Genomic DNA, 17,906 nt, shown 5'->3' on the forward strand with positions numbered 1-17,906 from the left:
AGTTCCTCAATGAGGTTAAAATTATATTAGGATACACCAGTACAAATGTCTGAAGGTACATTGCCTGTGTTCCCATTGTTGTCATTGAAAGGTTTTTTTTTCCCGATGTCGCTGATTGGCTGGAAGTTCAGTAGTCGCTGTAGTGACGTCTTGGGAAGCCATGGTTGGGCATTGGCTGAAGACGGAGTTGTGTGGCTGATTGAAGTTGAACGGGCACTCGAGGTCAGACATCGGAGACTCGACGTTACAAAACTTAACTCAGAACACGAAACTCGCAAACGGAAAAGAAAAGAAGTAAAGTTTGACGAGACTAGGTGGTGTTTCTTCTCATTGTGGCTAAGTAGCAGCAGGCGTGCAGGCCGAATCTCGCTGGAACCGCGCTCAAAGAACAGTGATGACTAACAGCATGGCTAAAAGCTAAAGCTAGGAAGCAAAGCTACAAGCTAAAAGCTGAAAGCATACTAAAAGCTGGCATGACTGATAGCAAAAGCAGAGCTAAAACTAAAATTAAACATGACTAATAGCATGACTAAAAGCTAAGAAGCATAGCTAAAAACTAAAAGCCAGATTTTATGTTGTCCTAAGTATTTAAACTGGCCTGTCGGCCACACCTCAAATGTTGTCTTGACCAATCAGATATTGTCTTGGCTCGGGGGTATCATAAATCATTTGTTATCTTATCAAGCATGTTGTCCAAATTTTCCCACTCTTGCAGGGTCTTATTTTGGACATGATTTCTATATCAAGAATATAATACATTTGACAAATAACTGATGGTCAGGACTGTTTCAAGCAAGCAGATTCGAGTACATACATATGAAACATGAATATGTATTCTTAAGCTATCCAATAGTTATTAAAAGACATACACAATAAGTGATTAAATATGATAGTCAAATGTGTGGGTTTCATATAAATGAATATGGGGTTAAGCGATGGACTGATATTCATTTATAAGTCATTTTGGAGTTCATTTTGGTCCATATATATGTACAAAAAAAGGTTTCTTTGTCATTATCTGACAAAGATTTCTGTGGAGACCAGAGGTTCAAAGGCCCCTCCACCCCTAGGAATTTCAGTCTGGTTCTGCAAGTTGGGGGAAGTGTTTAAGGATACCCTTACAAAAATTAACCATGGTTTTACTACAAATAAAACCAAAAAACCATGGTTACTGTAGTTAAACCATGGTAACCACAAATTAACCATGGTTTTGCTATATTAACCATAGTTTAACCATGGTATTTGTAGTAAATCTGTGGTTTTACAAATGGCAGTCAATACGCCAAAAAAACATGGGTTACTACAGTTTTACTATAATAAAACCATGGTTATTTTTCGTAAGGGTATTGTGTATAACTCTCATGGGTTTACATGTGATGTCCGGCTTTGCATCTGAATTAATTGCGCCAAATTTGACAATGTCTTGTCAATAATTGTTCTAGTCAAAGTCAAAGTCACCTATATTTATATAGCGCTTTAAACAAAATACACTGCGTCAAAGCAACTGAACAACATTTATTTGGAAAATAGTGTCTCAATAATCCAAAATGATAGTTAAAGGCAGTTCATCATTGAATTCAGTTATGTCATCTCTGTTCAGTTAAATAGTGTCTGTGCATTTATTTGCAATCAAGTCAACGATATCACTGTAGATGAAGTGACCCCAACTAAGCAAGCCAGAGGTGACAGCGGCAAGGAACTGAAACTCCATCTGTGACAGAATGGAGAAAATACCTTGGGAGAAACCAGGCTCAGTTGGGGAGCCAGTTCTCCTCTGACCATAAGAAACAAGTAGTTCAAATCCAGGCTGCAGCAAAGTCAGATTGTGCAGAAGAATCATCTGTTTCCTGTGGTCTTGTCCTGGTGGTCCCCTGAGACAAGGTTGTTACAGGGGATCTGTATCTGGGGCTCTAGTTGTCCTGGTCTCCAATGTCTTTCAGGGCAGTAGAGGTCCTTTCTAGGTGCTGATCCACTATCTGGTCTGGATACGTACTGAATCCGGGTGACTGCAGTGATCCTCTGATCTGGACACAGACTGGATCTGGTGGCCACGGTGACCTCGGAACAAGAGAGAAACAGACAAATACTAGCGTAGATGCCATTATTCTAATGATGTAGCAAGTACACAGGATGTTATGTGAAGTGTTTCCGGTTGCTGTTTACCTAATTAATGCAGCCTAAAAATTCTTTAATGGATTTGGATATTAAAAGCATATTAGTATGTTATGTGTATGCCAGGTTAAAGAGATGGGTCTTTAATCTAGATTTAAACTGCAAGAGTGTGTCTGCCTCCCTAACAATGTAAGGTAGGTTATTCCAGTGTTTAGGCGCCAAATAGGAAAAAGATCTGTCGCAGTTGATTTTGATGTTCTAGGTATTATCAAATTGCCTGAGTTTTGAGAACGTAGCAGACATAGAGGAGTATAATGTAAAAGGAGCTCATTCAAATACTGAGGTGCTAAACCATTCAGGGCTTTATAAGTAATAAGCAATATTTTAAAATCTATACAATGTTTGATAGGGAGCCAGTGCAGCGATGACAGGACCGGGCTAATATGGTCATACTTCCTGGTTCTAGTAAGAACTTTTGCTGCTGCATTTTGGACTAGCTGTAGTTTGTTTACTAAGCGTGCAGAACAACCACCCAATAAAGCATTACAATAATCTAACCTTGAGGTCATAAATACATGAATTAACATTTCTGCATTTGACATTGAGAGCATAGGCCGTAATTTAGATATATTTTTGAGATGGAATGCAGAAATTCAGTTTTACAAATGCTAGAAACGTGGCTTTCTAAGGAAAGATTGCGATCAAATAGCACACCTAGGTTCCTAACTGATGACGAAGAATTGACAGAGCAACCATCAAGTCTTAGTGTTCTAGGTTATTACAAGCGGAGTTTTTAGGTCCTATAATTAACACCTCTGTTTTTTTCTGAATTTAGCAGTAAGAAATTATTGTCATCCAGTTTTTTATATCGACTATTCATTCCATTATTTTTTCAAATTGGTGTGTTTCACCGGGCCGCGAAGAAATATAGAGCTGGGTATCATCAGCATTACAGTGAAAGCTAACACCATGTTTCCTGATGATATCTCCCAAGGGTAACATATAAAGTGTGAAGAGTAGCGGCCCTAGTACTGAGCCTTGAGGTACTCCATACTGCACTTGTTATCTATATGATATCTATCTTCATTCACTGCTACGAACTGATGGTGGACATATAAGTACGATTTAAACCATACTAATGCACTTCCACTGATGCCAACAAAGTGTTCAAGTCTATGCAAAAGAATGTTGTGGTCAATTGTGTCAAACGCAGCACTAAGATCCAATAAAACTAATAGAGAGATACACCCAAGATAAGATGATAAGGGTTATTTGATGAGAGGCATAATAACTGCCAGTTTGAAGGTTTTGGGGACATATCCTAATGACAATGAGTAATTAATAATTGTCAGAAGAGGATCTATGACTGCTGGAAGCACCTCTTTTAGGAGCTTAGATGGTATAAGGTCTGCCCCAAAAGCTCATCCAATTGTCTATGAAACCTATGCTATTCTGTGGGCACCACTTAGGCCGGCGACACACTGGATGCGTGGCGCAAGCGTCTCAGCCGCGTGGCGTGTCGTTTTTAAATCTTCCCCCATGTTAACAGGTTAGAGCATACAGACCGCCTGCGTGAGACGCGCGGAAAACGTGTGCATGCTAGAAATAGAACCGACGCCTATTTTTACCGCGACACGCGCACGTGTTGGAAGCGTTTCCAGGCAAAATATAATAGGAAAATTTGTTTTTATGTCATTTTGTACACAAATACATATGAATTCATGATATTTTGATATTTGAAAGTCTATAGGTTGACATAAATTCAGATATAAATGTAATTTAAAAAATAAATAAATAATTATAGATTTTCAAATATTGCACCTGTCAAACATAATCTATTTCGCCGTCAATACTTTTGACGGTGTCCTTTATCAGTAGGCGTAGGTGTAGGTGTGTAAAAAAAAGTTTATATTGTTGTCATGAAGACAAGAGCCTGGTCTGTCAATGGTCTCCCTCTACAGCAGGCACGCTTCTGGTGTGTAAAGACACAGAATCCACCACGCTTCTGGGACGCTTCAGACACGCGGCGCTCACACCACGCAGCCAGTGTGTCAGGGGCTCTGCTGGAACCGGACAATGTACAGGAATCCCTGAGCTAGACGCATCCAAAGCCGTATCTAGAGCCCTAACATTCTTACTGTCCTCAATTAAAGTTTGGATGCGTGTCTCTAATTCTGAAATCTTCTCTGTCAGCCTAACTGTTTCCCTGCATTTATCACATGTGAATCCCTCATCAGCGACAGAGATAGATAAACTGTACATGTGGCAAGAGGTGCAAATAACAATAGCAGGAGAAGCCATTACTCACCGTGCTTGATGAAATATTCTTACTGCGGTTGTTTGATGAACTTGTGAAAAACTGGAGCGAGAGAGAGGAGAGGAGAAAAGAAAACGCTAATGACAAGCTAACATTTTGCAGGTGTACTGCACTCATGGATATAAAATAAAAGTGAACGATCAAAGTTAATCTGATAAGATTGATCGATAATATCAGAAATATGGTGTGAATTTAATTATATTTTACCACTTTAAAAAAACAGACAGTGATAGTAAGATAAAGATTCTAGAGAAAAAATAAAATAAAAACAGCTACACAGAGCTTCGATTAGCTACAGAAGGCCAACAGGAAGTAGAGAAAACACTGTCCAACCAGTGGTGTTAATGTTGAATGCTGTTCTGTGAAAGCCTTGGTTGGTTGGTTATCTTGCTTGGGACTTGTGGCACAGAATGTTTTATGACCTCCGGTTGCATCCTGAGGAATTTGAATCATGTTTCAACCACAGCCCTGATCGATTCTTTAATTTGTCTGGTTCGAGTCAGATCAGCTACACTAGTGTCACTTTTATGAAAAGTGTGGGACTTATGATGACCTTTAGCCATAATAGCCAGCCACGAGGGGACTCACTTTAAATGTTATGTCCTCACCATAGACTGTATCACTCATCATGTCATCACTCTCTGCCATGTACGCAGGCCAGCAAGAGCCTATTTCCCAGGGGGACAGGGTTTCATATTTTACTGAAGCAGCCCTTGGCGCCACCATTGGCTAGCGGATGCCCACCTGCTGTTAGCATTCCATTGACTCCCATTCATTTTGGCGTCACTTTGACAGCGAATAAAGATTCCATTCGTCCATAAATTATTTCTAAAGAAACACAAAAATTTATAAAAGGCTCCATTATCTTGTATCTTACATTATGGTCCCATGGAAGCAGTTGTTGTAAAAATAGGCTATCGATTGCGTCGTTAACCTGTGACTCTCTGTCGCACAGTAGAGAAATTACCGTATGGACGGGATGAGAAGGTCGAAGACAATCTTTTACTGTCTATGAGGCAATCGGGGGGACGTGGAGGCATAAAGTCAAGGGAAATAATTAATCAGAATACTTACCAAAATGTGCTCCTGTTCACGCTCGCCTTCTCTGCAAGATTTGGTGGGTGATTCAGATTTCTCTTGGCACAGCGATTAGAAGACTTACAATTGTCAGACAGGCAGAAGCAGTTTTCTTACATGCTCACAGCAGCATGTTGTGGAGTTGTTGGCAGTAACAAGTCTCTGCCACAGCAGCAGCATAGCAGATCTATTCTGCCAAAACCAAACACTTTACCATTGTCATGTACATAACCTTGCCAATCCCACTGAGAGTTATCACTACATCTTTATTTTTTTTTCTTTGGGTCCAAATAGATTTTTTTAATGTACTTCTTGTGTCTGAACAATTACAGACACATCTGAAATGAATGAATGAATGAATGAATAAATAAATATAATGTGCTTGTGCTTTAGGAAGTTATTGTATGAGGCTATTCTGTTAGCATGATGTAAGTTCTAAACTGTTAAGTTTGTTAAAATGGTAGATCAGAATTTTGGATTTTGTTCTTTGTATTAAACTTGATTTTATATATAAAAAAAAGGGTCTTGTTTATGTAAATTTGCCATTTAAGTTTTAAAGAAGTTGTATTTCCCTGCAACATTTATAATTAGGATGTTGAGTATTAGCCCTGTTAGCGCTGCCATCTCAATTAGAGCTAGGTAAACGGTAATACATGACAAATGATTAAAAGACTTACCACTCAGACATTATCTGGCATTTAGCCTGCACACCCGCACAAGAGAGCAGCGGCCATTTTATTAATGATTGCACCCCTGTGTATATTACTCCACCCACTTCATGAAAATAGATCACAGTCAATTAGAGAACATATATAATTACACAATTACATAAGTCAACAAGCCTGGTTCTGTGAGGTTAAATGCAGTCCCTTTTTTAATTGTTCAATTTTAACTTTTTGTTCTGAATTTTTGAATTAAAAAAATATAAGTGTTGTGTTGTGGACTGTCTCTTTAAATACAACTTTTAAGTCATCCATCCATTCTATTATCCTAACCTTTTTAGTTAATTCTTATTAGGGTTGAGGGGAGTTGAAATCCAACCCAGCATCTTCAGCCGCAGGTTTGGAAACTCCTTGTTTAGATGATCAGTCCATCACATAGCTCACACATAGATTTAAAGAAATCATTTCTATTGTATTTTCCTTTGATATAGCATGAAGTGAAAATGTTCAGCATAATCAGTGGCACAGTTTATCTTCTTGTGGCCCCAACTTACCCTCTCCCTAGACTAAATTTACTCATAAATGGGGGTAAGTTGAGCCAATAGATCTTTTTCTTTCTTTCTTTCTTTTTCTTTTTCTTTTTTTTTTGGGGGGGGGGGGGGGGGGGGGGTGTCATCATTTGAGAGCAGTTTATTTTAGATCCAACGTGATTATTCCCAAGTATGCAGCACATCCTGAAATGTATGTACATTTCGATCAATTACTAATTGTATGTAAACACTGGCTCAACTGATTTCCTTTAAAAATAACAGTGATTCTTTATTAATTGAATTAGCTATATTATTTTTAAAGGTGTTCATTGTGAAACAGGAATAATAAGAACAATAAGAACTTGCAGACATCAACTGACTTTTCTATCTGGATAACCGACCAGAACTGTCTTACCTGCACAATATTTAGATAAGTCTCCAGAGAATGGTTCAATGCAAAGTAAACCTGAAGTGTTTTTTTTTTTTTTTTTGAAAAGTATTTTTAGTCTCGGGACATTTTACAAATCAAACAAAAGTATACTAGTCTCAGCACTGATGTTCTCCATCTTTTTTCTTTTCTGACAGTTCACAAGAGAGGGGGTGGCGTTTTGCGTGATGTTGACCTACGAATGCATATGGTTGGATTGCATTTACATTACACTGATATCCGTCCTCGACTACCTCTGGACCACAACACACAGATCGGATAACATTGCGATCAGAAGTGCGTTTACACTTGTGTTTTTCAGTGTGTATGTGGACAACATCTGAATACAGGTTGCATGTTGATGCCAAGTGTAAACACAGTCATACTCAGCCCTGAGTCAATTCAACCTAAATTAAACATACCTGGTCCACCAAATCAAGTCCTTCAGGCTTATTTTAAAACTACAAGGTATGTGGTATTGACCATTTTATTCAGACATCAGTATCAGAATAATAGGATGAATTAGGGTAATCTGAGACACTTTAAACTTGTATGTTAAAGAAAACCAAAAAAAACGAAATTGATGACATGAAAGCATTTTATATAAATTTAAATAAGTGAACTGTTTTAAAAGACCTCAGTCAGAAACATAGCCGATCACAGTCCGTCATTGATTTCATAAAACAATGCAGTTAAAAACACAACAATATGGGATGAACCCTATTTCTCACAAATCCCTTTTCTGTTCGCTGAGCATGGCAGATCATTCCAGTTCAGGGTGGGCTCTGAAGGCATCAGTTCAATACAGTCTTCATTTCCACCTGCATTATTTGGCTCTCCTTTAAACCAAAATCTGAATAACATATATCAAAATAAACTTAGTACAGTAGCTACAGCAGAAGTGAGGGCAAACAAAAGCGAAGGTTTTATTTTGCTAAAAATCTAATGATTGTGGTGTTTCTTGGGAGAGTTATGTCTTAATTTTTTTAGAGGTTCTCTAATTTTTGAAAACTATCATAAAAAAAAAAACAATCATATCCACAGTGGTTTTCTTTAGGTGTTTTAGCACTTACGTTTGATTCACTGTTGAACTATCCACCCATGTCATGTTGCCCTCGTTCTCTATGTCAGACAAACCTATCCACACTCGCTCACTGACTAATGAAGATATGAGTCTCTGTGTGTGAATAAGAACAGGAATAAGTGTGATTCCTCTCATTCAGTTTCATACACTCACACAAACTCACCTGCTTCTCTTCAGTGTTGATAATGACCAGATCAGCACCATGATCCCTGCAGTACTGCCTGCTGTCAGACCAGCTCTTCAACTCATTGGCTATGAAATAACAAACTGGACCACACAGATTTCCTAACCAAAATAATATTTTTAAACTCTTAGCATAAAGATAAAGAGATGTAAAGAAATGAAACAAGATTTCTACTGACTCTATTTAGATTGTTCTTTCCCCAGCTCATCATTTAAAGATGTGATTCTGCTTTCTAACTCACGTTTCAAAGAGTCCAAGTTGATCAGCAACTGGCTTTTCTCAGACGTGAGATTATTGACTCTGGTCTCGAGCTCCACGTTCTTCTGACTCAAAGAGGTGAAGTTGTTCTGCAGTTGGTCTTTTTCAATCTTGACATCATTGTATTTGTCCTGTAAGCTGCTGATAGTTTGATTGAACTCTTCAACTGTGCTCTTGTAACTCTTTATCAAGTCTCTCTCTGCTGTGATGGTGGTCTGCTGCAGTATGATGAAGACCAGCAGAAGAACACAAATGAGCGCCAGACTCACTGTGATCAACACCAAACATCTACTTCCTCCTGACGAACAGGACCAAAACACACAAATATCAATTAATAGTAATTTACTCAATATTATTAGATGTTACATCTCAAATCAACCTTTGTATGTAATCTACCTTGGTTGGTAGATATATTATGAGCCTTATCTAAGAGTATGCTCTTTGTAAACATAAAACGTACTGTAAATGTTAAAAATATGAGAACCAAAAAATTAAAAAATAAATAAAAACAAATGCTGAAAATGTAACGGAAAAAATAATGGTTTCCAAGTTAACAATTTTTTTTTGTGTGTGTGTGTTTCTCATCCCCTCGAACATTAGCAAACATTAGCTAAACCATCTGAAATTCCGCCTTTACTTCAAATGAAACTTTCTGCTTACTCTGCTTTTGCGATTTTCCTTCATCCTGAAAGTGAATCTGTGTTCGAGGGCTAGATCTGTTTGTAACATTTCTGCATACATAAAAGTTCCCTGATTCCATTATTTTCTCTTACTTACAGTAGAGTACAGTATGTGTGCACAGATGAGTGTGATCTTTATAATGTGTAGCGTGTTTTTAAATAGTGCAAACCCTACACAGGAAGTGGTTTCATTAGTTCAGGCTCAGAAAATTCTAGACTTTCATTCTCATTCTAAAACTCTCTGTAGACTCATCCAACTGTACCAATATATATATATATATATTGTTATATTCAACCTCATGTTGTCAAAACAATGTGGAGTTATTCCTGTGATCATGTTAGCAGCCACAATATCCAACAAGAGGAACCTGTGCCCATAAAAAATGGATTTAAACACCCTGAAAGATACCTAACGCAGACTATGTATTGATGACAAGTGACCAGAACTTCTTATTATAGGAATAAATTATGTTTTTAATCTGCACCACTGTGTCATTAAGAGACAGAGAGGATGATGATAGCAAATACAGATTGTGGGACGTCGACGTCCTGTTTACAGTTATTAAACACACATGGGTGACGACAGGATATTCATTTTCACAGTTGTGCAATTCTAACTGAGATGGTGTAAATAAATAACTGGAGTTGAATTTGAACTGGGGCCTATTTCATAAAACAAGTTTTTCTCATAAGCCAGGCTTATTTAATTAAGTCTGACTTATTTTGAAGAAAAAAAAAAGCTGAGAGTACGTTAGACTAGCTGAAACAAGCCTGGGGGCTGTTTCATAAAAGTTGCTAAGAAAAGCGGGGATTAAAATAACCTAACAAATCAGTTGGGACTAAAGCGGTTTTATAAACGACAATTTAAGTTCACACAATCTCACTAATTCGATCCAGGTTCAATGAGTCAGGATAATTTGATGTGCACCTTAATGTCGATCATGGATCCAATTGATCCACCATGGCAAACAGCAAAGATTTGTGCCGTTTTAATGCATTTGAGACATTGTGTTTTCCTCATTGCATAACTGACATGTCACAGGTATGTTAGAAAGTCATGCAAATACATACATTTTGCTGTCAGGAGTGGGCAAGGCTTATGCAAGTGAACGAGTACTGCATGCTACACAGGTGGAACGCAATAGAACAGAATAGAATAGAATAAATAATTTAATAAATAATTCTGAATAAAATATGAATTCTGCTAAAATATTTGTTGTTGGACATTAAATGTGACACGCAGAATTTTAATTCTACATATAAGTGTATTTTTTTATTGCATTAACTGTAAATCAAATATAAGCTAGCTAATGCAGCCCTAATAACTAGCTCAAATGAGTTTAAAGTGTGAAAGTATAAAGTGTAAAAGTGTATTCCTCTTATCATATAAAATATAGTCTGTTTCATATTATTTATTTTCATTATTAATTTAGTGATTTAACTTATAAGTTAGTGTTTTTAATGCTTTAAAGATCAATTTTATATTGTAATGTTTTACTGTTCTACTAATAGCCATAAAGTCTTGCTGTCATAAAACCAGAGGGAAAGGCTGCATGGCTAGAAATTGCTGATCCACTGAATGCGCATGTAGCAGCATGTTAAAATGTTTTAAAATATCTTGAAACAAAGTCATTAAATCTTGCGCACAATACATTTAAATACAGTCTGTGGTAGTCTATATATTTTTATTTATTTATGTTGCATTTTCTGCATACTTTTATTTTTGGACTGATAACATCAAATAATTGTATGTGGACAGTCAGCTCAGTAATATCAATGCATTCCTATTGGTCTGTGTTAGAGGAGCTCAGCTTAGCCTGACAGTTAGTCTGCTCCAGAACAGCTCAGTGTCTCAGCATAAGTTGCCAGAGTGACTACTGCATGGCCAGGAAACTCAAAACAGTTCTGTTACTGGCATTTCTCAACAATTTTAATCATTGATTCTGGTCTTCAATGCCAGTTTATTCATTTAATAGTTAAAGGTGTACTAAGCAATAATAATAATAATAAAAAAACGCTTTTGACCACAGTGTCGGGCAGTGGGCCAAAACACACTTGTAGCCAATCTTCAGTAAAGGGAGTGACTAGTAAAGAGAAGAGAGCACTCCATTTGAGTGCACAGAACAGATAAAGCAGACTGACTATCCATATTATATATGGAGAAATGAAAGATAAAAAAGAAGATAATATTGGAGTAACAAAACATTAAAAAAGAAGGGTTATGATCAGGCAAGAGGTAAGACTCGCATGAAAATCAGAGCTGCTTTTCAGCGGTGGAGTGAACTGGAATCATACGTAGAGATTGTGTTGTTTCTTCTTGATATGCGAGTAACGTTAATTTTGCATTGTTTCACACAACTTATCTGTGTTGGCTTTTGTTTGAATATGCTTGTGTCATTCTTTGCTTGTTTCCGTGATCGCCATTATGCCAGTGTTGTGTACGTATGTGTGGGGCAGAGAAGGGGTGAGGAGACTAACTGAGACTTGTCATGGCACTTGTATACTGTTGTTGTTCTCTCGTTGGTCTGATTGCTTCTATTGTTCTCATTTGTCCAAGTCGCTTTGGATAAAAGTGTATGCAAAATGATTAAATGTAAATGTAACATGTATCCTGGTAGCCCGCATGGAGTCTCTTAGTCGCCCGCCAAGCATGTTCTATCCACCTTATTTTTCACGTAAGCGCTGCCAATTTCAAACTACAATGTGTCAGATTTCCAGTAAAGCGCCTCAGTTAACATTAATTGTATTGTGATTCCGTAGTTTTGCGGTCAATGTGTAGATTTTACAGGCTAGTTTACATTTAATATGGACCGCAGAAAGACTGGCATACTTTGTGTAGTTAAGGGGTCTCGTAATAGCTAGTTCAAGCATAAACAAATACCTGCAAGACATTTGTTTTTATCTTAATACAAGCATCAGAGCTGAATGTGGATGTGTGGCTCCCTATGATTTGCACGTCTCTCCGAAGGAAGGAGAAGCTCGTCGGCTTTGATTCAAAAAAATTAAACTTAGAGAAACCATTGAAATTTCCACTTCGTTGATGGCAGACCCACAGAGAATCATCCCCGAGAAACGATGCTATAGTGAAGACTCCAAGGTGAAGTTTCATCAGAACACTGACAGGTATGTTAATGCTTCTTAAGTTTCGTGATTTAACAAAAGACACTGTTTAAACCATTTCTATATCCATTTGGGCATGAATAATATTTGTGCTAAGTGGAAGTTGTTAATAACAGTAGAGAATTGTTACAAAAAAGCACATATAGGGATAGCTAAAATTTTACTTACTCGCGAGTTGTTCTTGTTCAAATCTTGGGTCCCATTTACTTCCATAGTAATAAGATTAATATATAATACTATGGAAGTAAATGGTATCCAAGAATAGTTTTTATATTGACATTATTTCAAATATCCTCCTTTGTGTTCAGTAAAACAACAAAATTTATAAAGGTTTAAAACAACTCAAGGTTGAGTAAATTATAAAAAAAATTAATTTGGGGTGAACTATCCCTTAAAGTCAGGTACTGTGATTGTATTGAATATAAATACCACTGTACTGGGATTGGAACACCATGGTGCCATGAACAAAATACTTTTGCTACTTTTTTATAATACTTTTGTAAATGGGGTGGACAACTCATTTAAACTGACTGAAGAGGTACAGTAGTTGAATGAGGTAGTGAGCAGACTAATGCTGCACAAAGTGACTGGTGAAGTTCACAGTTTGTTAGTGGGAAAGGGGAGTGGAAAGACCTGGGGAAGTGGAAGCTGGGGGGTGGGGGGAAAGAGGGGAGGTGGGGGGCATGGTCTGGAGAGAGTTCATCTTCCTGACAGCCTGAAGGTGCGGTGTAGTGTATTTTCTTCTTCCGTGGCTCTGAGGAATCACACTATCTCAGGGTTTTGTTTCCATAAGAAAGATTTTATTTTCAAGAGAAAATAAAACCGAGAAAGCTCTGCAGAACAGTCTCCCGAGTCTGTGTCGGTTCTCTATTTTATACAGTGCTTCTGAAGGCGTGCCCATGTTCAATACATTTCATACATATGGTTCTGTTTATCAACTCTTTTACCTTTTATGGCTGTGTCTCCAGCTTGCTTTTAGGATGTACAATTTATTTTAAGTGAAACGAGGAGGCCTTATCATATATTTTGTCTTATGTCAAAACAGGGTGTCCAGCTTTACTATATGCTGTATTTTGATAATGTCTGCACCAAGGAGGTCTGCTCATATATTTTGTCATATGTCCAAATAGAGTGTGCAGCTGCACCATATACTATACCCCTGCACTCTCTGCACATTCCATTCTCACGCAGGCCTCTACATACAGTCAAATGCATGATTATAACAGTAGAATAACTTGATACATAAATGGCTAGATTCACATTGATTATGCCTGATTAGTTTACATATTGACCAATAAAAATCTTCCACATTCTCCCCTTTGAGACTTAGTAAGTCTCACATTTGATTATTTTTATCCAGAGTGCTACTCCATAATCCAGTCATATTAGTTACACTACCTAGTGACTAAATAAGTCACATTGTATTACTACAAGTGACTAGATTATGAAATTCCACTCTGAGGGATTACTGGACCAAACATCTCTCTCCTAATTTGACAAGGAGGGAGTAAAAGATCCAGTCTCCCTAACCCCTCATTAAAGATAAAACAATGGTCAGCACTTCAGCACACATGTAGAATCCAAGAGGAATAAACATCACAACATAAAGAATGTAACATCACAAAAATAGCTCTCTGCTCCCAAGTATTTTGATCTCAGTAGCAGTCCCATCACTCTCTCATTCCATCTTCACCAGGGAGACTCTTTGCGAGTCGTTGCAATGGTCTGTCCCTCGTTGGCAAGGGTGGGTCGTTACTAGCACGCCCTTCATCCCTCACTTCATGCTGTGTGGAGTTGTTGAAGCTTGTTGGAGTATTTTAAGGTTAGAGATGTGAACTCAGGTGTCACTCTGTAACCGTTTTGCTGATTAATGCAAGGTTCTCTTGAGATCATATCTGCGCCCTCACTGGTTCTCTTTGATGGAGCGAAGCATTCCTTGGCCTTACTGGAACTGCTGTCACCTGTAAATGGAAAACTTCAGAGTTTTTTGTTAGTGTTATCAAGCATGCTAATTTGCTCATCTGCTAGTCGTCCTTCTTGGTGTGACCTGTGGAAATGTAATGTGGGTTGAGGGCTGTCTTGGCCCCTTTTTGAGTTTTCACAATTCCAGTGCTGTCTTTACTATTTTTAATTCATTTCAATTTTATTCTCAACAATTTGCTTATTCAGTTATCTCTTTGTTTTGAAAACTGAGTTCCACTAGATTAATGGACAATTTATCTAAGCCTATGTTGCTCCATAGCATAGGCCTTTTGACCTGGAAAACACTCAACCCACTGTATTTATTTTAACAGTCAGAAAGATAATATTTCATCCTTTTGACACAATCAGCTCCATCATGATATGCTGAAAAGAAAGTTAAATGTGGGGTGGACAGAGCAAGCTTGCTTTGCTCTGCCTTCCCATGTTATACGCTGCACATGTGTGGCACTGTTTTTCTTTCTGCCACAACAAAGACCCAGGTACAGACCAGGAAACTTAACCAAATTCATCCATGGTCATTATTTTTCTGGGCATAAGTTTGCCCTGTGGGCCCACATTTAAAATTTGTATACAGCTGTTTTGGCAAATTGATTGAATTTCCTTCCTTCCTTTCATGCCATACAACACCATCATTCATACTTTTCCACACACTTTCATACCCCTTTTTTTTTTTTTTTTTTTTTTTTTTTTTTTTGCCAAAAACTTTTCTTTTCTTTCTTTCCTTTGTTCAAAATCTAATAGATTAATTTGTTTAGAATATTAGGCCTAGGCATTGGGCATTTGAGAGAGCCAATTATCATTTCTCAAATGTCATGTGTTTGTCTAATTTAAAGTTTAGTCAAATACTTTTTTGTTATTGCTCATGAGCGACTCTGAGAAGAGGATTGGAGATCTCTGTAAATCTTGGATCCATGGCCATCAACACTTCCATCTTGTTATCCCCAGTGATGACAGTATATGTGATATCATGATTTTGGATCTTTGGAATATTTTTTTATTTTATTTTTATTATTATTATTTTATTCAGTTTTACCTTAGAAAATTACAAAATGGAGTGACCAATATTTCTATTTTTTCAACCAAATATATTTTTTCTATTGTTCATCAAGATATTCTTTTTTTTTTTTTTTTTTTCTTTCTTCTTTCTCAAAGAGCTCAGCATTGTTGTCAAGTATTCAGTTATGCATTTTCCCCTAGTTGGTTAATGAAACTGTCTTACTATGCCAAATCCAGCTCCATGTTTATCTGATTGGTGAGTCAAGTACTCACTTCTGTCTGTCAAAATTATTATTTCTTTAAGACATAAGGCTGGACTGGAACCTATTGAAAAGCAGATTGAGAGAGTTAGTTAAAACACAGAATTTAAGGAAGTGCTGTGAGACCAGTGAATAATCAAGATTGAAACATAGTAAATAAGATAATGAAATAAAATAATTAACATTTGAAGCAGTCTCAATAGTGTTCATTGAAAATGCAGGACCTGTGCACTGAAGGGATGAAAGTCCTTCTGGTGACATCATCAGCCTGGGCTGTTGTACTGGGTCGTCAGTCTGTGATGGCACTCAAAGACCTGATGTTGTGGTGTAACGGTCTCCGTTGTTTTTCTGCTTTTTCTCAGTCTGGCTTCTGGTTGCTTTCTGCCAGAGTTTTGCATTTCATAATGTTCTTTTCACCCTCAGGAAAAGTCTCAAGTGAAAGATTCACCTTTTCCTGCTTTAATTTCAGTCTTTCTCCTTGCTGAAGTGTGTTCTCCTCTTTCAGGAGGGGAGGGGAACATCCATCAGCCCCTCCCTCGTCTTCTCTCCGCTGCTGTGTTTGCTGCTTTGCCACTTTACAGACTCCAGTTCATTGCTCCCCTTTGTCAAGGCACTGTTCCAGGAGTCATCTGAAATTTGAACACTCAGAGACTGCATTAATCAAATGTACCTATGTAACTTCTGACCAAATTGTGTCTGAGCAATCAGCTCTTTTTAAAATTTTCACTTTTCAACCTCTTCTTTCAGTAGTCCCTTAATAAAAACAAAATCATCTGGTTGAAAACAGCAGTTCTCTTATTCTATGTTAGTAAAGCAAGTTCTTCATTGCAGGAAAATAGCAAGCATTTTTTCTTCTTTGCAAGATGCAGAAATCAGCTACCTTTATTATCTAAGTATACTGCAATAAAACAAAATAAACCTTCCTTTTATAACAGCATGACATGCGTATGGTAAAATAAAGACTTCAATCATCATTTTTCTTCTATATTTGCATACATGATTCAGAAACATCTGGTATTGGTGAATTAATGTTTCCTAACCAACATAAAATAATTCCTATTATTGTAAATATAATAATTACATTTAATTCTTTAAGCAACTAGTTCCCTTCCTATTGTAAAATGCCTATGGCTTTTGTATCAAAATGTCTATTAACTTGGTCACCCAATCTTGCTCTCATTACACATTGCACAAGTTATGCATTTTATTTTTTTTACATTTACACAAGCCCAATCTCTGAAACTCTGTAATGGATTAACTTTCATACTGTCCCAGGGATAACAAGATACAAATTTTAGATGTCTTCACATATTAGATATAAAGTTTTAAGCACGTGCATCTTTTCAATTCATCTATTAATATAAGTTATTAAATAATAAATGCATATCTTATTTTAATTAATTTATTATTTTTTCTATATTCCACCGTATCTGCCATCTTTATATTAGTCCATTTCTTGGAACATTTGTATTTATTTTCCTCTAAAACAACCTTCATACAGTTAACTTTATTGTTTTAGGGCTCCTGCACTTATACTTTTTCTGGGTTGCCTCTATGTTTTCACAGCTGGCTTCTCCTCCTCCCTTGCTCTCACTCCCACTGCACTGGGCTCAGAATATTTTCTCCCCTTTCACACAGACATCCAAAATGCAAAAATCTATTATAGATCTTGGTTCAAACCAGACATGGGGACTTGTGACTTGGTGACTTGGACTCGAGTCGACTCGAGTCGCTATTTTTAGGACTTGAGACTTGACTCGGACTTGGAAGTTAAAGACTCGGGACTTGACTTGACTTGAGTCACGATGACTTGAATGACTTGAGTGTTAATTACATCATGTTTTCAGTTTGAATATAAAATATATAAATTATTTTTTTAAATAAAGTTGATTACTCAGCTGGAGCGCAGGCTGAGAATAGCGTCGTGACTGGATCAGGACACTATCATCAGTCATGCCCTCTCTACCTTACACACACCACGCCCACTTAAATCAGATATCCCAGCACATCAACATGTCAGCCTGAGAGGTACCGAGGGTCATCGCTTTTGTCTTCAATAGTTCGCGCCTAAAAACGCGTGGAAAACGCTAGTCGCGCCGCTTTCTCCGTCTTTCCAAAGCGCTCGGGCAGAAGTGCTCCTGGGGCGTCTGTCGTTGCTAAGCATCCATGACACGCTCTCTCTCAATGAAAACGCGGAAATTTCAGCAAAGGATAAA

General features: G+C 37.4%; 1 long non-coding RNA gene across 3 annotated transcripts in view; it reads right to left on the bottom strand.

The window, feature by feature from the left end:
- Positions 1–6,859: 6,859 nt before the first annotated feature.
- LOC127970693 (uncharacterized) overlaps positions 6,860–17,906 on the bottom strand; it is a 56,618-nt gene continuing 45,571 nt past the window's right edge. Inside the window, exons 1-5 of one of the 3 annotated variants that reach the window (XR_008156662.1) lie at positions 9,312–9,452; positions 8,572–8,949; positions 8,373–8,494; positions 8,199–8,302; positions 6,860–7,978 (exon numbers count right to left, since the gene is read on the bottom strand). This is a non-coding gene — a long non-coding RNA (uncharacterized LOC127970693). Of the gene's footprint in view, positions 7,979–8,198; positions 8,303–8,372; positions 8,950–9,311; positions 9,453–17,906 lie in introns of those variants that run through there. The other 2 variants (XR_008156661.1, XR_008156663.1) reach the window with 2 other exon arrangements.

This window comes from Carassius gibelio, chromosome B13, assembly GCF_023724105.1.
Source record: "Carassius gibelio isolate Cgi1373 ecotype wild population from Czech Republic chromosome B13, carGib1.2-hapl.c, whole genome shotgun sequence".
NCBI classification, from domain to species: domain Eukaryota; kingdom Metazoa; phylum Chordata; class Actinopteri; order Cypriniformes; family Cyprinidae; genus Carassius; species Carassius gibelio.